The sequence below is a fragment of the Anser anser genome (genome assembly GCF_964211835.1).
Source record: "Anser anser genome assembly, chromosome: 12".
In the NCBI taxonomy this organism is placed as follows: domain Eukaryota; kingdom Metazoa; phylum Chordata; class Aves; order Anseriformes; family Anatidae; genus Anser; species Anser anser.
In genome coordinates, this window is record NC_139733.1 from 17,969,370 (window position 1) to 17,996,878 (window position 27,509).

At 43.7% G+C, this 27,509-nt stretch overlaps 2 long non-coding RNA genes across 3 annotated transcripts; both read right to left on the bottom strand.

Moving 5' to 3' along the window:
* Positions 1-1,440: 1,440 nt before the first annotated feature.
* Positions 1,441-8,053, bottom strand: LOC310880225. The gene is made up of 3 exons (XR_014571552.1): positions 6,976-8,053; positions 4,484-6,882; positions 1,441-3,237 (listed from the first exon to the last, which is right to left on the bottom strand). It is a non-coding gene; the product is annotated as an uncharacterized lncRNA (long non-coding RNA).
* A 7,919-nt stretch (positions 8,054-15,972) lies between these two features.
* On the bottom strand, positions 15,973-26,973 carry LOC310879985. Of its 2 annotated transcripts, XR_014571301.1 has the most exons (3): positions 25,744-26,839; positions 21,529-22,004; positions 15,973-16,240 (listed from the first exon to the last, which is right to left on the bottom strand). It is a non-coding gene; the product is annotated as an uncharacterized lncRNA (long non-coding RNA). The 2 variants fall into 2 exon arrangements; XR_014571302.1 differs by lacking the exon at positions 15,973-16,240 and having other exon boundaries at positions 19,485-22,004; positions 25,744-26,973.
* Between the last annotated feature and the right edge of the window lie 536 nt (positions 26,974-27,509).

The window sequence follows — 27,509 nt, forward strand, 5'->3', positions numbered from 1 at the left end:
TGAGCTGATACTCCTGTGCACCTGCATGCTGCTGAAGTTTTGGGGACTTATCAGTGCCACTTCTTGGCTATGAAACAGCCCTCGGTTAGTTCTGGCACCACAACAGCTGCTCTGCAAGTGAGCCTTGGCAATCAGCAGGCATCATTACATGGCAAAGGGCTGCAGCACAAGGTAAAGCAGAATACTGGGCTGAAGAGCTGAACCCGATGCCTCAGTCTGCTCGGTGCTGCGAGATGTGAGCCAGATGCTGAGCGAACAAAAACCCATCACAGACGTAGCCAGGCGGGATGGGAAGCGGAGATTTACGGCGATCTTTCCCCACCCTGCGTGCAGCCATCAGGAGCAGTGAATCCCTGCGACGGCTGACACAGCCACGATGCAGGATGTAACTGGAGAGACTCCCAGGAGCCGGGTTGTAAAGGAGAAAGCAAATGGCAATTGGGCACAAGCTCCTTGCTAGACCCACAACATGACGTCTCGGAGGGGACCGAAGTCACCAGCCCACAGCTTTGCTCTCGTAGAGCCTTGGCAGGTGCGGGAAAGGGACGTGCTTGGGGTGGACAGGAGCTGCTGGATGAGCTGGATGGGATCGCAAAGCACTAACTAATGGCACTGCTCAGCACACCAGGTGCGGGTTATCTATTACCAAGGCTTAGGTACTACATTATCTATTACCAAGGCTTAGGTACTACATTGCAAGGGTAAAACATCTTGGACAAGTGACAGAGTGTCTGGAATAACTTGTTTAGTGGTAAAGGTTACAGTTTGGTAGCTTTTTTTATGCAGCAAATAAAATCCTACGCCAACAAAGCCCCTATGACCTAAGTAATAAGTAACACCACCAGAGCAGGCAGTAAGACTGCATGAAACGAGTGTTTTGTGTACATGCAGCCATCAAACAAACCTTTCATACAGCGGGGAGGTCAGACTAAATCTTATTTACCGCCTGGTCTCTTGCAGAGCTGTGCTGGTGTGAGCACCCATTGGAGCACAAGTGCAGCACAGCAGCAAGACGCTGCATTAAGCCACCGCCGCGGGACACCAGAGCCCCGCTCCCTGCCTGCTCCCTGGGGAGACAGCAGAGCTGCATGAGAGATGGGCAGCCTGAGTTATACCCCAAAAGCTGCAAAATAACTGAAATACGGCTTAACAAATGAGATGGTTTGTCTCATCAAAATATAGGACGCCAAATCCCCCAGCACCTCCCTCTATTAACCTATCCCTTTCTCTTTATTTATTTTTTAATAATATTCTTTCAGTTTCTCAATTATTTTTTAAGTGGAATGAGAAAGTGAGGTCTCCCACAAACTATGTTTTACTATAAATACCATTACAGATGTACTTAAGAAACCCTTGAATAAACACACTGACACAGAATAGGGAGAACTACTCCTACTTAGAGCCAACAGTGTGATTTTCAACTTGGAAAAAGATCCTGTTAAATACAAAGAAAGGTCAGCAGCATAATTCTTTGTTCCTTTCTCCCAAAAAAGGGAAGATTCATCAGAAAAAAAAATAAATCTATGGTTTCTGCAAACACACTTTAGCAAATTTCTAAATGAAGAATGGCAATAGCTTTACAAAGCCTGGCGTGGAAAAGGTCATTCCCAGAAAGGAGAGCCGGTAATGCAAAAACTGAGTGAAACAGAGTCGGCTTAATAGAATATGTCAGAGAGGACTGTTCAGCTGTGATAATAACAAGGCTTCTGCATTTTATTATTTTTAGCCCGTTTCTCAAGCAAGCGAGGTTCACACACTCATACTCCGCGTACCGCTGTGTGTCTCCGTGTTCTCCCCCAGTGATTTTTGAACCCATTCGGCTGTCTCCACTGATTTCAAAAGGGAAGAGCAGCTTTGGAGGGGACTGAGTTCCTGGGACCGTCACAAAACAGGCGCTGCCATCCCCGCGGGTGGGATGCATCCGGACCTCACCCCACCATCAGCCACGGAAAAATCCACGTGGGCAGAGATGTTACCAGCACCCCAGCCCCGTGTCCCCTGGACTCTGCTCCTTCCTGGCTACCAGGAAATCAAACTGCAGGGTGCAGACCTGTAAGAAATCTGCTTCTGTTTGTCACTGATCTTAAGGCCATTGTACTGATTTGTTAGGCTGCTCATCACTGAAAGCCAGATCTTCAGAGGACGCGGTTGGGGAGGTAGTGGTGGGGAAAACTTTGCTTTAGTTCCTGAGGCACGGGAGGTGTTTTACCCGTTGGGCAGCTGCAGACCCAGTGGTACAATTAGCCTGGGAACCCGGGATGTCATCTCGTGCCTGTCCCCATGGCGCTTTCAGAAAAAGTGCAAGATTGTGGTCCTCTGTCTTAAAGGTCTCTGGAAGATTTTGAGCTGGGTTCTTGAGGAAAGTTCCCAGGCAATTCCAGCTGAATGACAGTATAAATCCCAGAGCCACGTACAGGAAAGCCTAACCTGTCCTGGGAGACTCCTTTCAGACTGGATTTACCCTTTCTGTAGGGTATTGCAGTGCCCCATACACAAGTTCATATTCAAGTTGGTGCTAGGTTAGGATTCATGGCGTTGAATTGTGCTGTGAAATACAGACATCCCAGGCATGGTTCCCACTCTCCCAGCCACGGTGATACTTCACCATGCCCTCCCAGATTTTGGAAGGATGAAGGCAGCCACCCTATTAAAGCATCACGGTTCTCCTGTGCTGGCTGGTGGAGAGGGCTGGGAACGATGCTGGCATGGGCAGGAGGGGCTGAGTGAAGCGAGAAGTAGCATTTTTAATCCTCACTTGAGGAAATGCCTGTGTTGATCAGGGCATTATGCCCTCCTTCTATTCATCATCTCATCCCTTGTTCAGCTGGCCGGAGAGGTTTTGCATTGGCCAAATCTGGCAGGCTTCTCTCCGTGTATTTACTCTTTCCTTGTCACCCTTGCAAACAAATGCACACACCACACGCTGACTAGTTTATCTATATAACGCACACAGACTATCATCTCTTATGAATGCACCAAAAAGGTCAGAGTACTCAGCTTGCATTGCAAATCAGCACCAGTTATGTACTCTGACAGCACCAGATGTCAGCTCCAAAATGAAGCACATCTGCTCGGCAGTGCGGGGGGAGCAATGCAGGCGAGGATGAGAGCAGAGTCCCGAGTGGCCTCGCACAGCCGGGGCTGTGGGCTTGCCCTGAAAATGCAGCCATGAGTCTGTCTGCAAAATCCTCTCTCCTAGGACTTGTTGCTCTGGTGAAGCTGAGTTGAGAACGAGACCTGCAGGTAAAATACCACGGTCAGCCAAAACAGCTGAACTGGGCTGGCCTGAGCACGGCAATTCCCTTGCCTGGCTCCGAACCCCTCAGGTCTGCTCTTGTTTTTTCATCATCCAAGTTCCCTACTCCAAGTTGTGCTTCTTAACTTCTACATTTACAATGAATTGCCAGGAAACAGGTAACGGCCATGTTCAATGAGCTTTTTAGGATAAATGCCATAGAGCATAAACTGAAACACATGATCTGCTTTAATGTTACCTGTTCACAAGTATTAAAAAAAACCATGTATCTTAACTGCCGTGACACACTTCCTTTAGACAAGATATGATGTTATAGACTCAGAGTGGTTTCCTACACCTTGTCAAGTCTTTGAGTAGCGTCGCCCCCCCGGCGTGCTGCTTCTCCTGGGCACCTGGGGCAGAGCCGGGCTGGTGGCAGCAGCACGGGCACAGCGACCTGCTCTGGCCCCAGAGCATCCAGCCTGGATGATCTCCTCCAAGTCACACCTTCTGAGCTAATCCTGCCCCTTCTGAGGCTCGGGAAATACATGCTTGCTGAACATCATGAGGGTAATTTGGCTTATTCATCTGTTTGCTTTTTTAAGGTAAGGGCAGGGAATGTTTTCCTTTCCTCCCTTGCACATTGCACCTGACATGATAAATCTTAGAACAGTAATGAGAACAAGTTAATATGGGACTATATTTTCTCTGCTCATAATGAGCTTTGTCATGGAAATGGATTGATTTTATGTCACTTTCTGTTCTCTTTATAATTTTTATGGGTGGAACGAGGTAGCAAACTTCTATCTCTCATAAATTCAATATAAATTTGCCTTTGCCTACATAACTCAGTGTGTATTTTGGCCACCTATTTCACCGCTTCCTTGTTTGCAGCCTGGAAAAGACGAGAAATGGCCAGTCCATGAAAATATGGAATATTGAAAAGGTCAGAGCCACGTGGCATGACACCACCATCCCCTGTAGCACTGCTCCAGATGTGCCTCGCTCTGTGCCTCCAGCACCATCCTCATCACCAGAGGGGCCAGGGGAAGGCAGATCTCACCTAAGGGAAACCCGAATGCAAAGGAGGGGAGCTGGAGCTCCCTGCCCCGCTCAGGGCACAGCGGATGTCCCTCCTGGCAGGCAATGAGCAACACAACATGCTGCCACCAGCCACCCTGCTCCCGTCGTGCCACCGCTCTCCTGCCACCGCCAGCCCCGCAGAGGAAAGGTGCATTAACTGATTACCTGCTTCTGCTCTTCCCAAAGCTGAGGGATGTGGATCGATTCTGAATCATTTCCACTGAATGCTACACAGCTCTGTCCATCCCCTCCTAATTTCTCGTGTACTTCTTTTTATTAATCCTCCTCCTCTCCAATTCAGCAGCTGCCACCAGCAGGGAGAGGTAATTTTCTCCCAGGTGCACACAAAGTAATGAGGGAGGGAACTTCAGGCACTCCTCCTGGTAGGGCTAGATTAGAGGCATTTCTACACACCGGTGCTCGTCTCTCATTGAAACCTGAAAATCCTCATTGAAAATAGAAACGCGGAAATAAAAAGGGGGTTTTCCATTTGTGCAGCTGGTTGCATGCAAAATTAGCTGTAACAACAGCAATCTTCTTGCAGGACAGTTCTCTGTTGCTCCTGCAGCAGCAGGGCAGCAGGCGTGGACCTGAGGATAGCCAGCAAGCACCACAGCAGCCTCGGTGTGTGCTGAGCAGTTGCAGAGCTTCTGCCAGGTATGGATCTGGCCTCTGGTTGTCCAAGTGGATCGATAATTTGGAACCATAGAGAACTGGCGTAGAGTCAGAGGCTAGCTCAGGTCTCTGAGAACTGTTGCCCATTGCAGTAAAACTGCAGATTCCCATAATAAGAACAACAAAAAAAGCATTGCTTAATGTTTTTTGGGGGTGATGACTCTTTTAAATGAGAAGAGGGCACAGGAGAAGAATAAAGCGAGGAAACTGCAATTTTGCATTTTATGTGCTAAAAACAATGGAGGGGTGATGGGAGCATGAGGCTGCTATTGTACAAACTGTTGAGGAAGCCAAGCTCCAGCTTTGCTCCCATTAAGCATTAACATCTGGAGATAAGAGTTTACAAGGCAATATTGCCTTGAAAATGATGCACAGACACAGCTTTGAGTCACTGTCTTGGCTATATATACACAGCTCACTGATTTTATGCTCCTTGTTTCCCCCTAAATTATTCATCCTCAGCACCCTATGTTGCATTTTCTTTACATCACACCACAGTGGAAAGAGGAGGAGCAGATCCTGCAGGTACAGGAGCTCCTCTCGTCCCTGCTTTCATCCTCCAGGTGTTGCACATTTCCTACCTGTTTTGCTTTCATGAAGCCCTATGAAGCCAGTCTTAGCAGATCTGGGGGTCCTCTACCCTCCTGACCAAAAGCATTTCAGAGCTGTCACACTGAGGTGGCAATGAGGTCTGAGCACAAATGTTTGCAGGACAGCGAATGCCCACAGTGGACTGTGCTCAGCCCAGGAAATCAGGCACGCTCATACTTCAAATCCTCTCCTACCTGCATTGCTCTTCAGATAAAAATTACTCTCCTCTCCAGCAGAAAACAACATCCCACTTGAACTTTGTCAGAGACTCCTCCACTTGTCTGCAGTGCCCTCATTAACACTCCCCAGTAAGCCACCAGGCAGTTGTTTCTCTGCTACCTTGTGGTTAGATTCAAGGAGTGCTTCCAAGCACCCATCAGAGGGAGAAACTCAGGAGATTCCCCTGAGCTCCTGTGTGCCCTGTCAGGATGCACTGCCACTGCTGCAGAAAGGGAAAGAAAACAGAGGCACAGACCCAGGGGTGTGCCCATGGCCATGCTGGAGATTTGGGATGAAACCCAAGACTTCTCCCTCTCCTGTCATGCTCTTGTCTTTCAGGGTTACACATCTTCTACCAACACCTCAAAACCAACACAATAATAAGTGAGAGAAGCCTGGGGGGACTTTATTTACCAAAATTTGTACCTACCCCTGGATGACTCCTCACGCCCACTTAGAATAACGAGGGCTGGACAGTGAAAACTCACATTTCCAGGACTGTGACCATTTCTTTGGCTGCACGATGTATGGCATTGAGCACATCCATCAGCTAATTGATGGATAACTGGCTTGTCAGCTCAAAATATTCCTTTCTGCTCTAAGTCATAGATGTGAGGGGAAAAGCCAGCTGGGAATCAGTATCAGTTTTTCTTTATGCAAAGACTTAGGATAATTTTTTTTTTATTTTTTATTTTGGCAGCTGATGCAGAATTGGAGCTGTTCAGCATAGCTCTATTGCTTAATATAGGGGCTCCAACATATTCTTCACATCTGAATGGAGCTATGAAAGCAAGCTGTGATTTATAGCGCAACTTTCATTTTACATCTCTGATTTAGCAAGGCTGGGATTTGATTCTGCGGGGAGTTTTTCACTGGCATTAGCAAAGCACCAGACTATAGCAAGTTGTGAAGGACTTAGAAGCAAAAGAAAAATTGTTACTGTACATCCCTAACTGAGCCAGAGCTCTCTGAATGAGGACAATAAGAAATGTTTACCCTGCGAATGCTCTTTCAAATTCTCCTTCAAGAAGTCTGCTCTTTCTGCAGCATTGCTTTGTCACTTCCACTTTACGGCATACCTATAGGGAACAAGTCAGGGGACAAAACTTGCAGCAAATATATCTTCCATTTTCTAAATCGGGAAGATTATAGATTGTCCTGGTTAAACGCACCTGGAAGAGGTAAAGTGATTTGAATATCGTCCTTTTCCATCACCACCTCCTTGACTTTGTTTGCCATCTGTTGCCCAGCCTCTGCAGCAGGACAGAGCATCCATCGGCATATGGAGACTTCAGAGCTGTGAGCTGCCATTCCCAAGCAGGAGGCTCAGGCGGCGCAGATGATGGCTCATGAATCAGCAGGGATTTTCCCCTCTTTGTTCTCTCCTTCTCTCACAGGTCCAGTGCTGTTCACCCAGGTCTCACCTCCGTGCCCAGCCAGTAAGTGCTTAGTGCTGGTGCCTAGAGTGCAACGGGTGCACACGTAAAGCAGATACCACACTTAATACAGCTGCAACAGAAAAAAAGAGGGAAAGGACATTGACTGGGACCACAGGGTGTTAACTTGACAAAAAAAAAGCCAATAATGTGATTGTATAATTTTACTTCTCTTTGCTGACCATACAACATGAAGATTCCTCCTAGGTTCACATCACCAGAACTGCATATTTAAATAAAAATTGCATCATTTAACACTGTATTGAATATGGGTGACATTTATTTGCATTCCTTTTGCTCCCATTAACGCTAGTTTTGCTGTTAGATTTGTTTGTTAATCCTACAGATGAAATTAAACCGAGGCTGTTATACATAAAGGGTTTGCACGGCTCAGATCTAATAATGTCATATTGTGGTATTTTGTACAAAATGATTAGCTAGTAATTGGTTTAATGGAGGAAAAAATAAACAAAAGCCTCCATGAAATGGATATTTCACATGCCATGCATGGCTGAGGTTATGCTAACCACGCAAGTTGTATCTGCAGCTTCATGCTGGACACACTCCTGTTCCCCCCTGAACCAGCAGAGATATCGCAGTGCTGGGAGCAAGCTCAGATGAAGAATGCCATCAGACAAAAGGCAGCTGATGTAATTCCCTGTGGTTTTACCTATGCTGGCACTGCTGAGTGTGCAGTAGTGTGTTCTGGTAAGGAGCACATCTCCCTCCGTAAGGTGTCCTGCAGGAATATTCTGCTTTATCGCTGTTGGTGTGTGCAGCCACATTCTCTCCGGGCTTGCTGTCCTTTGACACAACAGCAGCTGTGACAAATGGCTGAAAGGTAAGATTTCGGAACGCCACCCTGCAGCAGCACCGACACCTCCCCACACCCCTGCAGTCTGCAAAGGCGCAGGTCCCTGCTGGCTGCAGTGTCCACCCGTCTGCATCACCCTGCAGCAGCTTCGAGTCCACCGCAGGTCCACGGGGCACGTGAGCTGAGGTGATGTGCAATGCCAGAATGCCAGCATGGAGACAGTTAAGGCTTTAAAATAAATCTTTTTATTTTTAGCATCGTTATTATAGGCACTGCATCAAACGGTTAAGCATCATTTTGGTTTGGTGTCTGTTTAGAAATTCTATTCCACTCTGTTAATACCAAGGCAGCTCTGATAATTTACCCCAGTGGAGGATTTGTCTCTTGTTTTGTTCAGTGGCATGACCAGGGTATTTGTGTATTTTCTGTTCTAATGTCAGAGTGACTCGATGACATGCACAGGCTATTATTCAATAATGATGCCTAAATGGAGCTATCAGAAGGGTTATTATCAAGGTTATTAAAAAGCAATTCTTTCCGCCTTCAGTTCAACCACGAATTGCAGAGCTAGCCATCATCTAGGTGAGGATGTGCGTATTAATCAAGTGGCTTCCTATGGTCCACCTAGATATCCTGAGCATGGATAATGATTGATTTACTCCACTCCTAGATTAGCACACAATCAACCAGGGGTGTTGAACATCTGACCAGCAGAGTTAATTCATAATGCTTGGCAACCATTTTGTAATTTTCTCACATCTGTTCTTTCTGGCTGAGCCACGACATTTCTTTTAGGAGCCCAGAAAATGGCACGTAGAGAAATGTTTGTGGAGCAGCATTCCCTGCTATCAAATGGTAATGGTCCTACTAAAACCCCTTTCACTTCAGTGCATTTCCAGGAGAAATAAGCCTTCTATAAAATAATACACCAGATGCTAAATTAAGGAATATGCCAATAATTTTTTTTAGCAATCATTTGAAGATAGCTGCATGTAATTGCATCCCTATGCAAATCAGATTTGATCAGGTAAGTTACTAATGAGGCCGTGAGCATTATTTGGGCTGAGTCACCCTGAGCTTCAGGGAAATGTATTTAATTTCACTTCTTGCTTGCTTAGGTAAAAGGCAACTCAAGATTGCTCTCACATGCTTCTAGCAAAGCCCACAGTGCAACACGACCTGCATCTGTTGCTGCAATTCCTTTGAATGCAAGCACAGCGATGCAGCTGCCTCGGGTCTCTTCCACCGACTCCGTGCTACCAGGGCACGCGTTTTGGGTTGGGCAAAATTCTCACAGTCCTGTCAAGCCAACCAGCACATCCAGAATTAAATGTTTTCCCATTTGCTGTTATCATCATTTTCGCAGGCTCCACTTCAGCTTCGCTGCGCACTTCTAATGCATTCAATATTGTTTTTTGCAAGCAAAGAGATCAGAGGTGCCAAGACACAGATGCGCCTGCTCCAGCCCCTGTCTGCGGCAGCCTGAGGGTGGCATAACAAAAACTGAAATGGCCACTAAAGGCAGACAGACTTTTCTCTGGTCTGGCTGTCCGTTACATTGTCAAAACCATTCGTCCTGGCCCGAGAAGTTGTCAAAGATGAAGTGTGCAGAACTAATGTGAGGGTGGATTTAATAAAGGGTTTTCTGAGAAATATTGCTATATATATCTATATAAAGGTTTGGAGAGGCCCTTAGGGCTTTTGGACTGGGATTTGAGTACAAGGAGCTGAGCTTCAGCAAAATTGGAGATACAGGCACGCACAGAGAGCATGCGTGCTTCACCTGCTTAGCCTTAAGCTTTGTGTGTGAAGTCTTTTAAAACACAATTGTGGAGAGTAACAAGGATTACACTGATTTGGAATAACTGCACAAAGTGGCTGAGAGGAGGAGAGGAGGTATCATCTGTATGCAGAACAACGTCGTTTACCAAAAGTAAAGAGCATTCTGAATTTCATGCTACCGCCTACCCATGGAGTCAGTGGCCTGGAATCTGGATTCACAGCAAATCCAGTAGGACAAACCAAAACTATTTCACTGGAAACATGTGAAAAGTCCAGCGGAGAATCAGCTCAAAGAACTGAAAAGGTGCTGTACCTTTGTGTTGATTAATTCAACAGTGGGGAACTCAGGTTTAATTGCCTCTTCTGCCTGTAAAACTAAAAATACTACAGCTCTATACCTCTGATGTTACGGCATAAACTTAGCACCTTGCACTGAGGAAGTATAGGTGTTTTAGAATAAATATTTTTTTCCAACAAGTGCCCAACCTGTCAGAAGAAGAGACCTTACTGCACACAGTACTATCAGAGTTTTGCCTGCCATGGGATTTCCCCATCTGCCAGGCTCGACAGGGAGCTGGTCACGTCTGGGAAAGCATCGCTGGTACAAGTCAGAGGATCTCGAGCCTCTGTCTTGGGTTAGCCACTCACCCCGGGGCTGAATAGAGCCACAGAGCTTTGCATCCCCTCTTGCAGAGCTGGGCACTGAAACCTGGTATCCCACCCTGCTTTAGGAATGAAGCTGTAGGATTAAAACGGATCTCTTCCTGAAACCCTGTTTTATGAGAAAAAAAAATATTTTTAGAGAGTATTTGGCAATGCCACCAGATGAGGAGCACCCAGCTCACAAATATCTCCAGGGTACAGCCTCGTGGGAGCTGTGAAGATGCTGAGTGCTGTTACAGCCACCACGATGTTAGATATGTCCAGAAGACAAGGTTCAGGGGGAGAATTTGCTGCGGGCTTGGCTGCATGGGCAGCGGAAGTGTCCCTGGGGTGTAGGAGGTGTAGGGGGCTTGGTGCTTGTCCCCAGCAGGGACTGCTCGAGCCCCGCTCAGCTCAGTGAAGTGGCCTCCTGCGGCCGGATAATTTATGCCTTGTTATGTCTTAGCTCTGTAATTTACCAAAATAAAGAATAACATTCCTGTAACGGAGATTAATGGCTGTCAGCCTGCAAAGTAATTTTTCAATATGAAATGGAGCAAAACTTACATTTTTAGCACAATTTCCCAGTTCAGTGATGCACCTGGTAATAATTATGATTTACATGAACCATAACATCATCCTTCTTATATCAACTTGCTTTAGTGAAGAATGAAATAGGCCCTTGTTAAATGTTTCATGAAATAATTCAAATTACATATGCTAAAATTTCCCAGCTCCCACCAGCCGGGCTAAAAATCAACAAGAATGAAAATTAGTTGCTGCTGCAAAGGCCCAGATTCTGCATTCGGAATCGTGTGAGCACAGCCCTAAGTTAATTATACCAACAGCTGACAAAAGCTTTAAGTCCAAATTGACGATGCAACAGCAAAACCCGTTCTCTGCAAAATTTCCGTGCACTACAACTGCACTCAAGATAACTTCCTCCTGTAAGCACTTCCCCCCAAAAAAAAAAAAAAAAACCTACAGTCCTGATGTCAACAAAGTTCAGCCCGTCAAGACCACCTAATTAATTGATTTCCAGGCAGTAGGACTGTAGCAAAAAGTCTGTGATTTGTTGCTTTGCTGGTCTAGGGCCCGAGTGTCTCCTATTCTCCAAGGCATGATGAAATCCTTTTCTAGTAGAGTTTCCTGTCAGCACGTAATAAAAAAAGCACCCGTAGCAAAACCAAAACACAATGTCCTTCTGCTGGCATTTGTGAGGAATGCAAAGCATTTACATGCTAAAACATTATGGCAAAAAAAGCACTGAAATAGCGTGAATTATTTGCCTTAGAAACACAGATAAATGAAATACAGAACTAATGCAGCCCTAAAGAGCAGGTAAATTCATTTAAATAATAGGATTATGATTTATGATTCTCCTATTGCGAGAGCGAGTTTCAGCTTTGCAGCCCTTCATTACGCCCTGGCTTGTGCACAAGCCGCTCCGTCCCCGTGCGCGAAGGGCCAGGACCCCAGAGAGGACTGAGAGGAGACCCCAGGCTCCGTGCACAGCCTGGGTTTGAAATGTTCCCCTTCCTGGGTCCTGCATCTCCACCAGAAGGATCTCCTTAGCCAGCAGCTTATCAGGAATCCAGGAGGCTGGAAACCCTCCTCCCCAGTAAATATGCTCCATTTTATGTGAATTTCAGTGGGAGCACCCACTGGAGACAGGTTTTAGCTCTTCCCTTTGCATGTGCCCTAGCTTCAGACTGTGGGATCACCGTAAATCTCTCACTCCACCTTATTTTTGCTATTCGAGGAGGAGCAACTGGGTGCAGTTCATCCCAGATAACGTTCGGTGTCATCCCATAGCACGCGCCCCCACACCCCTCCGTGATCCAACTCACCGGGGTGGGCACTGCAGGCAGGGTAAGCAGCGAGCACCTTTGTACGAGCACCCTTCATGGACTTTGATAACTGGAAACCCAAGCACGGGACAGCAGAGGGTTTCCATGGGGGGTCTCCATCAGCATGGGCTGGGGCAGAGAGCAGCACGGATGCCCTGGTGCTGGAAGGGACATTAATGCCCGCCGGCGGTGCCCTCGGTACCAGCCCAAGCACTGCCTCCCTTCCTGGGACTCGCTCCCTATCAGTCGAGATGGCAATAGCTCCCTTCTGCTGCCACTGCACGAGTAAAGTTCAGCACTGAATCATTAATTAGGATGACTGGATACTCTGGGATTTAAACTAGTGATTAATGAGCCTTTCTAGCTCCAGCTCCATGTGAACAACTATCTAGTTCATGTTATATTTAATTTATTTAAAAAAAGCTCACCAAGACAGTAAATCTTGTTCAGAAGAATTAGCGGAGGAAAAAAAAAACACACTCACACCGCATTTATAATGTTGACTGCGAATTTATATTCACACACTCTTGCACTAATGCAAATGCCTTCTCCAGGAAGACATTATAATTCATAGTTTGGGGGATTCTTTGGAAATCTATTTAGGAATGGGAAATGGTGATGCAGACATCATGATAGGGTAAGTAAAATGGGTATGGTAATGCCTAAATCATTCAAACTGAGCAAAAAAATACAGGGCTTTGTTTTTCTTAATCTTGGCATAAAGGTCCTCTTCCGTTCGTGGTGAGACACTACATTGTGCCAAACCAATCAACTCCCTCCACTGTTAATTATCTTACCAAGAAAGTTTGACTCGAACTATTCACATCTTCATGCAAAGGCTGAGACATCTTAATTTTTCCTGGTGGTTTCTTTCTTTCTTTTCTACTTTTTTTTTTTTTTTTCTTCTTTTCTTTCTCCTTAAGCAAAGGTTACAGTGCCGATGTGCATGACAAGTGCATTGGAAATACATTTTCAAATTCATCTGTTCTGAACATTAATCCACTCCTAAGCTCCTTTCGCTCCAGCACGATACATAATCGAAAGCTGGGATCATGGCTGCTCGAGCAATGCTTTCCCTTACATCTGCATTCAGATGCCATGAACTCAAAGGCCACGATTCTTAACTAATTCCTCTAACTATGCATTCAATGATCTCCTTGCTAGGAGTCAGTCCGGGGTCTCTGCAAATTTCCATATGTTTGAAGTTTTCCTCTCCTCTTTTATCTTTGTCTGAAAGCTGTCAAAACCCAGCTACAATTTCATAGGGTAACGAGGAAGAGATTAAGGAACATACACATCTGTCACCTAAATACGTGCAATAAGGAGAACATAAAATAAATAAAATTAAGATCCCGTGAAAGCAAACAGCAGTGGCTGAGCTGCAGGCAGAGCAGCTCCTGCACCAGGCACTGCTCCAGGTTAACTCCTGCACCCCTGAGCTGCGGCAGCACCGCGCCTGCAAGACCCGGGGCCACCCACCAGCAGCTCCTGGGACATTTTTATTATGGCCAGGGACATAGATGGACTGGGGCAAGCGGGACTGGGTAAAACTGCTCTCTGTGCAGTCCTTTACCCTTTGCAAAAGCCACATGGGCTCCAGCGTGTCCTCCGCAGCTGTGGCTCATCTTTCATGCAGCTGACTGGGAAACCCTGCATTTCAAATCAGCTGCAAAACAAAGCAGAACGTCTGCATGCAGTGAATTAAAAATCCACCACTACTAAGCTTAAAACAGTGACATGTTGTTCTTTGGGACTGCTTCCATATTATCTCCAGAAATACCATCAGCCCTCAGTTTCCCACACGTCTTCAGGACCGAAGAGCTCAGCCCCAGCCTGCTCGTGAGCAGGATTGCTCCAGGTACATGGGAACATTGTTAGGACGTAGGCTTGGACGTCTGCATAGCTTCCTCCACGGGAGGTTAATGGGGAATGTGCAAATGGGTTCTTTATCTTTACGCTTAAGCAATAAAGTTCTGGAAAAGCTCTCATTTTCAACCTTTACCCCGAAACGGTTAAGCTTCTAAATTGGATCCATTATCACCCAAATGAAGACACATACCAGTAAGCTAATTATGTTTCTTACCAAACTCGTGAATAATTAAATATTTTATTGTGATGTTACAATTTGTATTTATTATCCTTTGCTAAGGAGCGAAATTAAACATAATGAGGCCTGTTAGTGTCTCTCTTCAGAGATGATCCCATGTTACAGGAGCCTATATCATTTGCACCAATGGTGATTAATGGGTTTAATTTACTTGACTTGCATATGTTGGAATCTGTGAGGGGGAGAGAGAAGGGAACTTAGATTGTTAAAATCCTTTTAATTAGACTAATAATGCCAAGTTTGCATGTGTTAACTAGGGTGCACTATTAATTAGTTTTAGTAGGCTGTTTTCTGAAAGGTGGCACTGTAGCATTTAGGCATGTCTTATGATCCCGGGAGAGCTATTAAGATGACAAACAGAGCATGACATTACACATAACGGCAAACAAACAGCCTTTAATCTTTCTGGATGAAGAATTGGGGGTAATTGATGGACAAAACACTTTCTGCACTGTAGCTGCCTCTCTCTCACAGGCTTTTCCAGGTGTTGCTCATCCGGCTGTGGCGCAGGTTTGCAGAGTAGTGCTGGGGCTGGAGGTTACTGCTGGGTATCACGTCCCCCACAATTGCTGGTCATCACACTCATGTTTTCTGTCACCAGGGCTCAGCACAGCAGGTCAGTGTCCAGGGGAAATTACCCCCAGTCACCCCAGTGAGCAGTTGGCACCATAACTAGCAGGCAGGACCTGATCCCGAGCTGCCAACAGCAGCTGGGTGCTCCTCCCCAGTTTTTTCTTATCCATGCCAGCCGAGCTGTGCCATCACAAGCTGCCTTTGGGCTGGTCTCAGGCCACAGAAGCCATAAAATTCCTGCCTCTTTACTGCTGTGAACCTGGAGTTCAGCTGCACTGTCAACAGGCATTTATAACAGTTAGCAGTTTTACTGCTCACGTGGATGTCTGAAGGACTGTAGGTTTCAATCTTCACTTGGCTTTCTCTGCTCATATTAAATACCTGTCAGTGTACTAATGTATGGAATTTGCATCAACGTCCTTGGAGATGTTTTGAATGCAGAACAAGTGGGGATTTTGCAATGAAGATCCACAGTGCAGACAGTAACTGTAATAACAGAGGAAAAATGCATTCCGTCTATTCTTCCTGCAGCTCTGTCATAGTGCCCAAGAAATACAGGCGAGTTTGCTCTTCACGTCCCTGTAGGCTTACTCAGCTATAATGAGAAAATAAGTCAGCTCCTGCTTGAAGAAAACAGGAGGAAGGAAGAGTTTTGGTACATGTGCTGGGTCAGGAGTTTGGAAGCCAAGAAACAAAGCAAAGGAGAAAGCTTTTTGGAAACAGAAGTCTTTGCACTGGTGCTTGCTTTCAGCAGCATGTGCTGGGGGAAGGTTTCTAAGTGAGCACATTGCTCTAAGCAAAGGAATAGTCTACAGGGTAAATAGTTGCATACACATCATCATTTATTGTTTCTCATTCATACCCCGTACCATTTAAAATCAGGTAACATAAGTCAGAGCAAGACCCATTGTAGACTAGCATCCTATCTCCAGCGGCCAGTAATAGATGTGCTATTTCTTACACTGACTGCTTGGCCTTGAATTAGGCGATATCCCCAGATGCCAGAAGTCTGCAGGCTAGAGGTTCATTTAATGGTCTCCAATGGACTTTTCTTCAATTAATTTCTCCTTGCCTTTTATTCCCTTGGTTCCACGGCATCCCGCGGCTATGAGTTCCACAATTTCATTATGCATTACGTTATTTATTTTTTACATTTCTGCTCAATAGTTTCATGTGATATCTCCCTCCTTGTCACAATTGCGAGAAACTGAGAATACCTGTTTCCTGGCATTTCTAATAGTAAAAAAAAAAAAAAGGTTATTTACTTCTCAAAAGGAAAAAAAGTAGATTCTATCTCCATTTAATCATAAGATCAGTGACTTAGGGATACAAAATACATACAAATCATCTGAGTAAATAATTGCTTAATGCACATTGTTTGATTCTTAAAGAAATGGGTATTGAATCTTTGAGTATGATATTCACCCAGGGACTCCCATGAAATGAATAGTACATCTTAAGTGAAGCTCAAAAGCCAGAGATGTGAAAAATCCCTTTTGATTTATTGCTGAAATGTATTGACAGGCTAAATAATGTAGCATCCTAAGTAATAAGCCGCCTATTTATTTATTGTTTTTACTTCTATTTGAGTAGCATGAAGATCAAAAAGACATCTGCTCTCTTGATAGGTGTCTAAAAGATTTGTGTTTGAGGATACTTTTCAGGGGGACTGCTGACATTAATTCATCTAAGCAATTCACTGTACTCTAGCCTCTACAAATCAACTATTCTTTATGTAATAACCTGTAATATACCTATAATTGTTGATAACCAGTATTTTCCATCAAAACAGCTTTCAAAACACCTCAGAAGGGAGTCTGAGGTCACTTATGCTACTTGAAGCCCCATACTGTAGAAAAATCCAGGTTTCTTGGCATCCAGCCTGACTCTCCATGCCTACATATGAAATACCAAAATGGATTTTGGTGAAGTAATGTAGTAGACGCAGCTCTTCTGTGAGCAAATGCCTCTCCACACCATCCCAGAGGGAGGACCCTCTGCTGCCATCCGAGACAAGTCAGCAACACACCTCGCAGGCATGCATTTGGGCTCTGCAGACCAGCTTTCCAAAAACCTGCTGACATCAGGCAGAGTTTTGGTTTGCTTCTGGTTGAGCTTGTTAGCTATTTCCAAGGTAAAGCCCAGCCTTCTTTGTCCATTTTTTGGGGGGAAAAATTACAGCAAACCCAGGTTCATAAATTGCGATATTCCAAGCAGTATCACTGAAGCTAGATCACATCTGAGAGGATCAGCCAAGCTATGAGTAATGTCATTGTGCTGTATTTCAACTCACCTCTGTAGCAATAGCAAAACCAGAAACTCAGAGCCCTCCCTCACAGGACAGATAGCTTAAACTGAGCTCTTGCTGATGCACATCCCTTCACTCCCTGCTTCAGCTGCTCAGCTCATGTATTCGAAACATGCTCCCAGCCTTGTAGTCTGTTTGCTTAATTCCCTCAGAAGACCTGCTGAGTTGTTTTCAGACTAAGCAAAGACACATCAGGAAAGTAAAGCCTCAGAACTCGAGTCTGAAAAAAAACCCATCTTGTTCCCTCTCTCTAAAGTGGGAGCCAGGGCAGATACATCTTGAAAACTTCACAAAGACTGCCGAATAAGTGAAACATTTGAGGCAGAGGAGTGCACGGCTGGCAATGCTGTTTGATCTGTTTGCTAATCTGTCTGTGGCAGGCAGCTCTCTGCATCTCAAGCACTGCTTTTCCAGTAACCCCCCACCCCCGTAACTTCATTATCCCATAGATGAAAGCCGGTGCTATCATCCTCCTGACCAACCGCCACACACTGCCAAGGCAGCCTGTTCTGGGGAATATGTCCACATTTTTCAAACATTTCCATTCACACTTAGCTAATACTCTCATTTCTTCCTTTGTGCCAAATTATCCCAATTCTAAGCCCACTGAAACCAATGAAAAGGCTCTCCACCATGACTTGCACCAGACTGGTGGGTTTGGCTTCAGGTCCCAGGTGAAAGCAATGGTTTGAATGTGGGGCATGTTAAGCATGAGCTCATGTACTGTGTCAGCAGCTAGCATGCTTTGGAGATGCTAAACCATCAGTCGAGTCCTTCGATAAATGGAGGTTAAACAGGGGCAAGCGCCAAGGAAGAACAGAACCATAAAAGATAATGGGGGAAAAAAAAAGTGCCAGGTAAAAAAAAAAAACAGCAGAAGAGAAAAAGTGCCAGGGTGTTTGTAAGTCCCTCTCTGTGCCCCAGCCTGCATCAGAGCAGCTTGGGGCTGCAGCTCCTGGCTACCTTTGTGGCACCACTTGGATGAACAGTCACTGCTCAGCACAGGTAAGGGGTGCAGCTGAGCCAGGGATGCAAATCTAATTGCCACTTTAATGAGCCCTCCAGCAACACCTTATTTCACCTATTTTGAATGAACATCAAGTGGCAATTAAGACATTATCTGACAAGTGCTGTGTCTAAGCAACATGCTGGCTGTGCACTGGCTTCCTTCAGCAATGAGCGGAGGAGTTAGTGGCCGATAGACCTAGCTTTTTACCTTTTATCCACTGCTTGGCTAGGAGTTGGCTTTCAATCAGACCTTGCCAGCCCAAATAGTAAACTAACACTCTGAATGATCCTGAGATTTGAAAGGAGACATGTGGCAAATTCTTTGTGGAGAATGGGATACAGGGATTCATTTCTGTTACAAGCATATCTGTGAAGTTTGTAGCTAGTGCTTTGCACACAGCCACAACTTGAAATCTGCTTTGCAAGTAGGAATGAACGGGTACATTTGTCCCACAAAATAAATACAGGTAAAACTATGTTTGGTTTAGTCTGGGGTGATGAGGCTATCCCTGGCTGTAGTGAGGTTATCACCATAAACAAAGCACTACTCACAAAACAGATTGCAGAACCATGATAAACATTTCTGGCACATACTGACCTCAGCAGGGAACATATGAGGATTCCTCCATGAATATTTTGAGCAAGTGGAGACATTTTATCCTGAACAGGGATAAGGAGAACTCTCAATTTTGCTTAAATACTAAGCAAAGTTTCACTCTGAGTCAGCTAATCATTGACCTTTTGATAAACTTCTGGACTTAAACCCAAGCAAACCTTTGGTTAGTTTACATTTCAAACCATGATGCCATTTCACATTACAGAAAGAATTTCTGTCTTCAAGAAATGAAGTTTACTGTATGCTTTTAGAGCATCTTCAGATGTATTCTAGTAAGAGACCCATGGGGCTCACAGTTTGCAAAAATAAAAATAACTCCCACAAACTAAAGGCTAGACTCTGTTCTCCAGGACCTAATTTCCCAATAGGTTAAATGAGAGAAATATCAGGTCCTTTGACATAGATGAAGAAATATGCTTATTTTTAATTCCTCCTAGCTGGTGGAAAGTACTTATCACAGCAGGAAGAAAGACACCCAAAAGAAAATATCAGAAGGTGGTTATGATAATAAGCTTATTTTCATTACAGTAGGATTATATTTAAACCTTTGATTGGACTCTTAAAATTTCAGAACATGCTTCTTCAATCCCAGATTTTTAAAAGACAAAAGAAAAACAGGAAGAGAAAGTAAAGTCTTACTCCTGTGGATGAACGCAGTTTTGTTGCACAGAGAAAATCTTTCTATTGTAAAGTTATTTAATTACATTCAGAGGACATCTTTAATTTTGATTATGACTAGAATCACGCATGTCTTAATTTAGGAAGTCCTACTGGAGTCTGTGTGTCCTAAGCACAGGTTCTTTGAAGCATTGCTAAGTGGGATAATTTTATTGTACGAGTTTTCTTGTAAAAATTATTGTCTTTCTGGATGTCTAATTAAAATAAAGATGTAATAAAGAATTTATGGTTTTAATTAGAGCATAGATCTTAAAGCAATTATAGTGTGATTAATAATTCCTTAACAGGCTTTCTTATACGAGATGAAGAAAAAAGATTTGAGCCCCATGAAAAATCAATATGCATTACTCAATTACATTAACAAGGCTACACAAAGCAGTCTAGGTACCAATTAAATTGCTCCTCGTGTTAAACTGGCAATGGAGTCTGCAGTTATTAATGAGTCCTGATCTATTTGTTTAGTCATTGTGGATATTTTTGAACTACAGTTTTTGTTATTGGAAAGATGCTGTAACATACAGATACATCTATGGACTCGTCCTCCCTCAGCACAGTTTCAGAGAACAAAGTGAGCAAGGTTTGCTCCAGAGCCATGAGCACCCTGAAAGGTGCTGGGAATCCCTGGCCCAGGTCAAAGGGGCTGACAAAAGGTAAATTAAAAAACAAGCTCATTATCAGCATTAAACCCAGTACACCAAGTGCTGCAACATCCCAGAAAAGTCTAACGTGGCCCCGGTTTTTAAATACTGACCAGAGGGCTTTTGGGAAGACCAGGACTTTATGCATAACTTACACACCCTGACTGAAATATTTTCCCAAAATTTTATTTTACCTGTCGTTAATAAGCTGGCTGAATGAATAGAACAGGGGACTAGGTAAATTTAGATTTTACAGATCAAATGAACTTTAAAAAAACATTGTAGCTATACATTCATTCATGCACAGCCAGTTCCTCTGATCAAGCTGCCCAGCAAATGAAGCCACACTAATTTAAATGCCGTAGAGGGGGAAGATGGTCTCATGAGAAGCTTGTCATTCTGTAATGTGGATTGTAGCTTGGAAACTTGCTAATTGATCATTAAGAACACATTGTTACAAAGGTGGACATCTTAGTGTGAGAACAGAAAGCCTGAAACCTTGATAGAAACCACCTCTCTCCCCAAAGGAATCTAGAGGACACCGATATTTTACTGTGCTCAGACCCAGCTATAGCAGAACAGATTTATTTTGGCTCCGTCAGCTTGGGTGCAGCACTGCCTGCAGACCTGAGGCTTCATCCATATCTGTGAGAGATGCTGCCCTGATGCAGCAATGACAAGGTGAAGGGTATCAGAGCTACCCGCAGATTTCAACATCCAGAGAAACTTATGCATTGAGCTGGGTTTCACTTCTTGAGCACATCATTTGAAAATGCAATTTGCTTCAGCCAAATGACTCACAAATTCATGCTCTTTTCAAAGAGCTGGTCAGGTTGAAAAAATAAAAAAAGTAATTGCAATAGGGAAGAGTGCAAACTATTTAATTCTAGACTAATGCTGTGATGTGAGTGAGTGCCTTACAGCTGGCTTCAGTTACTTGAAAATCTGATTCTAAAAATTCCTTAAAGCACTTCAAAAGGATTGTACGGTTTTCCTAAGATTTTCCTTTCCTTTTGCTGTCTCTCCTATTCAACACCTTTGGGTTTTCCCTATGGTCTGTGGCACTCACCAGAGACACAGGACAGGGATGTGAGCAGCACATTCCGGTTGCAGAGCTCACATCCAACCCATGCGAGCAGGTTGCACAGTCTCTCTTCTTCTCTTGCTATCAAATCCAAGCTAAGACTACCCCAAATCCAGAGCCACAGGTGCCAGCACAGCCTGGTTCACAAAATAAGTGTGCAGAGGTACCAAAGTAGAAAAAAACACTTACAGATCTTTGTGTAGGATCTGAGACAAGAAGGGACCACCTGGTCCAGGGTTTGTCCAAGCAACAGGAGCTGGCAGCACGTAGTGCCTCTGAAGGCCACGTCCCAGCTAGTGAAGAGACTTTCAGAGGACCACATCGAACACCGAGGATGACTTTTGGCAAGGTCCCACACTCCGTTCTCTCTTTGCTCTACACATGCCTTGATCCCATTGTTTCTGCTCATCTCTCTTCCCATCAGGAAACCATTTCCCTTGGCACGTTTTTTCATCTTCTCATTTACATGTCTCCTGCAAGACTGAAACTCTAGCATTGATTTACCACAAGATAATGTTAATAGGATCAATAAACCACAATGACTGTATCAAAGTGTCTGTTCTTCACCCTCCAGGACTGCAGAAGGTGCTTTAGTCTTAAAGTACATCCAATACTCCATTTCTCACTCTTCTTGGTCTAAGTCTTATGCGTGGGAGACTCTCTGTCTGCCAGGTAAAGAATAAATGATTAGCTTGCTGAAAATTTAAATTTTAATACCACTTCAGCACATATAAAATATTACTGATGCAATTAAAAAAAAGACAATTGGCTCAATGCATCTAAAAATGGGTGCTTGCATACCCTGGCAGGAATAAATGAAGCCTGTTGGGAAGACTATTAAAAGTACAGATTTTTGTGTGGTCCCAAACTAGTTATTGCAGCCAGCTGCAAAGGCACTGGAGCACAAAAAGGAATAATGTCATCTATCACTTAAAAATATTTCCTTATTCTTTTTGATCCTAACCAATATCTGACACTTGACCTCAAAGCATTTTACACAAAGGATTAAAGACCTGAAAGTCAATCTAGTTACCTTCCTCAAGATCAAATGAAATGTTTCAGTGGAAGACTAATGACTCCGTGCATCTTTGTGACCAAACTAATTTCACATTTAACTAGTGAGTCCTGTGGCACAAGTGAGTTTGAGGGGAGATTTAGGAGGGCAGTGTGGGGTGTCTGAACAGATGAAAGTTGGGCTGGGCTGCCACCAATGGACATCCGTGTTCATGTGAATAACAACCAGGTTCTTAACTCAAATAATTTGAATCATTTTACTGACTGATTTTGGTCTGAAGAAACAGAAGTTTGAGATGGAGGATATGAAGGCAGTCTGGCTGAGCAGAAACTAAAAGACATCACCTTTCAGGAGACCACGTGAAATGCAAGAAAAGGCTCAGCCCCTCTCCTGGTGAATGCTTGTCTGAAAGAGCCACATAAAACTCTGCCAGTCCAAGCAAATCAAGCCCAGCAGGGCACATTCATAAGCTTTACTGGAGATAAAGGGTGAGATTTATAAAGTGCCCATGTAATTCAGCAACACAAGTGCTACTGAAAATTCTTCCCTAAGGGTTCTTGTAAATCCAAACCCTCTAAGAAACAGATTTTTGTGAGTTTTTCCTATTGATTTAAATGGACTCTGGATCATCCCCAGAGCATTTTAAACTTCATATCAATATATTTTCCAGTTTTCTTTGTATGTGCTGAACAAAGCAAAGGCCTTACTATTATCCCTACACATAAAGTAAATTTATTCTGACAGTTTAAGTTTGCTTGAACTTCAAACAAAGTTCAGAGCTTTAAAAACTTAGCTGAGATTATCATTGTATGATAGAATGCCACTTTGCCCACATAAACATCTGTTTTCCATATCAATATTTTTACAAAATTATCTGGAAGCTTGAAAAATGTAGTACTTCCATTTAAGTATGTAAGAGCCTCTATTGTAGAAATTCAGCTCAAAAAATAAGTTGGCCAGTTAGGAGAATTAGCACAGTGCTCTCAGTTACGTGGGTGCACATCAGAAATGTTGATAGAGAAGAATTTTTAGAAGTCATCTATAGAGTAACCTCCTGCTCCATGCAGAAGCCAACACTTAATCAGGTCAGCTGTGCTTTTGTCTTGGTCAATCCTGAAAACATAGAACATTTGATTTATGCCAAATTTACCTTGCCTACATAGCAAACCAGAGCAATGTATCCAAATTAAAAGTAGACACCAGTGTAAAACAAACTTGTTGAATTTTTAGCTTCTTTTAAATATGTTGTTAATGATTAAGAAAGCAATAATTTGATTTTTATTTCCAAAGAGCACTAAGGTAAGCCCAATTAAACCCAGTCTAATTCTTTCTAAGATTGTCTTTTCAGAGATTTAATGTAGTTCAACAAGTTGGTTATAAAAGATGTTTTGGGCCAAATGCTTCCAAGTTAGATCAGGAACATTACATATGCTTCAAAAGATTCTTGAATTTTTTTGTGACAGTTAATGATAATTTTTTGGTCTTTAAAATTTTTTTTTCCTTTAAATTTACTATGCAAAACTGCAAGAGCATATCTGAAAGAAAATCCCCAAATAAACACTTGGACAACACTGAGAGTAAGTCTGCAATGTTTTTCCAATGGAGATGGGAGGAACAGACCCACTCTATTCCATGAGATTAGCCAGGCAACTAGGGACTGGGACTTAATTTCATTATATAATTATAATTTCCCTTTATTTACAGTGATGAGTTAGCTGTAGGTTGGCTTTCTAATGTCACCTTAACTGCCTCTAGAAAAAGAGCAGGATGCAATAAGAATGAATGCAACATGCTCAGCTAAAAGGTCAAATTCTAGTCTCAAAGCCACCAGCTTCAGAGGCTCCCACCCGGCGCCAAAATTCCCACCAAGGGCCCTGGCTGCACTCTGGCTCATGGAGTCCCCAAGCAGAATTTGGTCAAACTACAGCTAGAGAAATTACTTTAACCTTTTAATAAGCATCCAGCACTAAGCAGACATGAATGACTTCCAAGGCAAAATGTCAAAGAACAACTATAAGCAGCAGGGAAGACAGTGAGGGAAAGTAGGGCCAATTCACACTTAGAGAGATCAACATTGCCATTTCTTCCTCTCTCCCTTCCTTAATAAGCATGTTATGCACTAATTTGGGTAGCAGATTAGCCTTAAAGAATGACAGCAAACTGGCAAGTCCTTTTTTTCTTAAAAAAACAAAAACAACAAAAAAACAGTTATTTCTTTTCAAATTCTTAATTTGGATTTTTACTGCAACTACATTTAAGAAAAATCAGATTTTTAAAATCCATTTTTAGAAGGCCCCTAGAGTTTAATTACAAGCACATTAACCAAAGTTTTGGTTTATATAGATTTCTGTAGATTTAACATCCTTGTCTGAGGATGAGCAAGTGCAGAAGTGGCAATAAGGATGAGCAAAGGGCAGAGCTGGTGCAGCGTGAGACCCCAAGAGCACACAGCCATGCCGAGTGTCTGGCAGATGCTGTGCTCCAGCCTGCAAGGAGCCTGCTTGCGTGCCAGGGAGGATGTTTTCCACTGCTGAGGGAGCCCCATGGGGAAAAGCTTGATCAAAGTAGTGATTAAAGGGGGATCTTGCAGGGTCAAACTGAGCTCCTTTGTTCTCCTGATTTTTTTTTTTTTTAAACATTTGCACTCAATAAAGTTAGCTCTTCTCTTGAGGACACATTGGCAATTAAATGCTTGCTTAGATAGCTGGATTCTGTCTCAGACTTGTTTTAAAAATACAGAGGAAAGTAGTGCATCCAGATCCTGGTAGCCTGAATTCTCTCCATGGCACTCATTTCTGTGCCAGCTGTTGAAGATTTATATTAAGCTATATTTGCAGAAATCCACTTGCAAAAAGGCTGGATATACTGTTAAGATGGTGAAAGGATGCATTTCCTCAGTTACTCAGCACACTTCTTACAACCATTTCCAAAAGTTCACTATGTCCTTCAGTCAAAACTGCAATGCCAAAGGAAGCTCATTATGCCATAAATACAGCAGTTCACATCACAGTGGGGCATCTACAGGAAATTTGACTCAAAAAAATCTTTACCTGAAGTGAAAATATTTTTTAATGATAAACAAACCCTAAAGATACAAAAGGAACCTGTGCACAGGCAGGGAATGAGCTGTGTTCTGGTTCCCCAAATGTATTGATGCAAAAGTAGAATTACTTTGAAAAACACAACCATTGCCATACACATGCAATGTTATTTCTGTGAAGGCTCACACCTCCAGCCTGCAGTAGGCACTCACTCATGGCCCCAACAAGGTTGTTCCCACAAGCAAATCATCTGCACGATTATTGATTGCCCACAACTGGAACCCAAAGGGAGAACAAGCAACTTGAATCAAAGCAGCACTAAAAAAATAATAAAATTTGACTACTTGCATTAGAACTTCCATCTCCCAAACTTGTGCCTTGCTCCATCGTACATGAAAATGTAGATACCCTCCTTAGGGTCAGAAGACACAATCAGCGGACATAGAAAACAGGCCAGAGAAGACACCTGAGAGCAGAGAAAAAGAGGGCCACCTTCCTTTTCAGCCTTTAAATAGCAGAGGGATCAGGCACTGAGTGGCCAGGAGCAGGATGAGTTGGCCAGGTGGGATTGGTCAGGTCGCGAGTTGTTTCCAGATCTCCACCATCTAACACCAACACCTGTGAGAAGGATGCACGGCCTATCTCAGGCTCCTTCTGGAGGCAACAGCCATAATGCTGCTGCTTTGGGTTTAATGGGTATGGGCTTTCTCTGACATCAAAGATATTGGTAGTAAAGTTCCCACTGCCTAAAGTTGTGTAGGATCGTGATAAGGTTGGGTAGACAGAGTCCTCAGTTAGTAGGAGCTACTAACTTCAGAACTTCATGTGCTGAAAAAACATGGCCTGTGGTGCGCAAGTAGGCAGTCCGCCCATCTTCCCATCAGATTACCATCATCAGAGGATCAGAAAAGAAATGCCATATTTTGCACCTAACCAGTGTCTTCTGAATAGGAAACAATTAATTACTGCCAGGTAATGTTGTTAGAGGCTGATGAGGTGACACAGTGACTTATGAATTTCTTCCACTAACTCATAGCTGCAATGAAGACACAGCAAGATTCGCTTTCACTGAAAGCAAATATTAAAACAACATTCATTATCTTTTCATGAAAGGGAAAAAAAACAGTGACCTTGGCAGAATTTCTGTCTCTCCTTCTCCCTCTTTCAAAACAAAACCAACCCAAGACAGCACCTCCCCCCAGGCCCATCAAAAGACAAAGCCCCCAGCAGAAAGAAGCGCATCCTTTTTAACCATTGAAGATGCTTTGAGATGGGTCTTTCCTACAGGGATTTCAGAAGCTCCATTGCAGCCGCAGCAAGCAAATGAAGCGAAGCATGGGCCACTGAGTCAAAGAGGGAGCAAGAGCAGGCGTAGTACAGCGAGCTATTTTAAATCATCATTGGAGATCTGTAGCTAAGCTCTCCAGCGGCCTGCTTCTAGCTAAAAGGCTTCCACTCGAGTGCTTCAGATCATGTAAGTTTGTTTAAGATGCATAATTCATGAAGGGTACATAACACCATCCTTGAATTAACTTTTCACTCACCACATGCTTGACAGGAGGAGAGCTGGCAGAGTGGTGTGACTTCAGAAATCTGACATTGGCACGCTACGAGTCCTGGGAAGGGACAGGGATCACTCCATTGTCTTAACCCCTTTGTTAGTGTGAATGCCTGAGAAAGGCATGCACCTGCTAATTCCTCAATTAGGACTATTTCCATCTGTTGTTATTGCCATTAAAATAAGAGAAAGACAAATGATGCGAAGCGTTATAACTACTTATATTATAGTTCTCAAAAAGTGTATGTAAAGAAAACGCCTGTTTTTATAGGTGTAAAATAAATCTATTGCACACCGAAGGCCAAGTACAACCATCCCTACCCAAGCTGAGTAATACCTTGCTCTTCAAATAGTCCCACTGAAATCAATTTGGGATTATATAATGCAAGTAAGGAAAGCGCAACCTGGTCTTTCGGTAGCAAAATAAGATGTGTAAGGAACAAATCTTCAGCTAAAGTTAATGGGATTTGCCTCGTCGTAGCTAATGGAGTTGTGCCCATTTACATCAGTCTGGAGTCCACTCTGTAACAGTGTGCCTGTTCTAGAGTACTTGGGT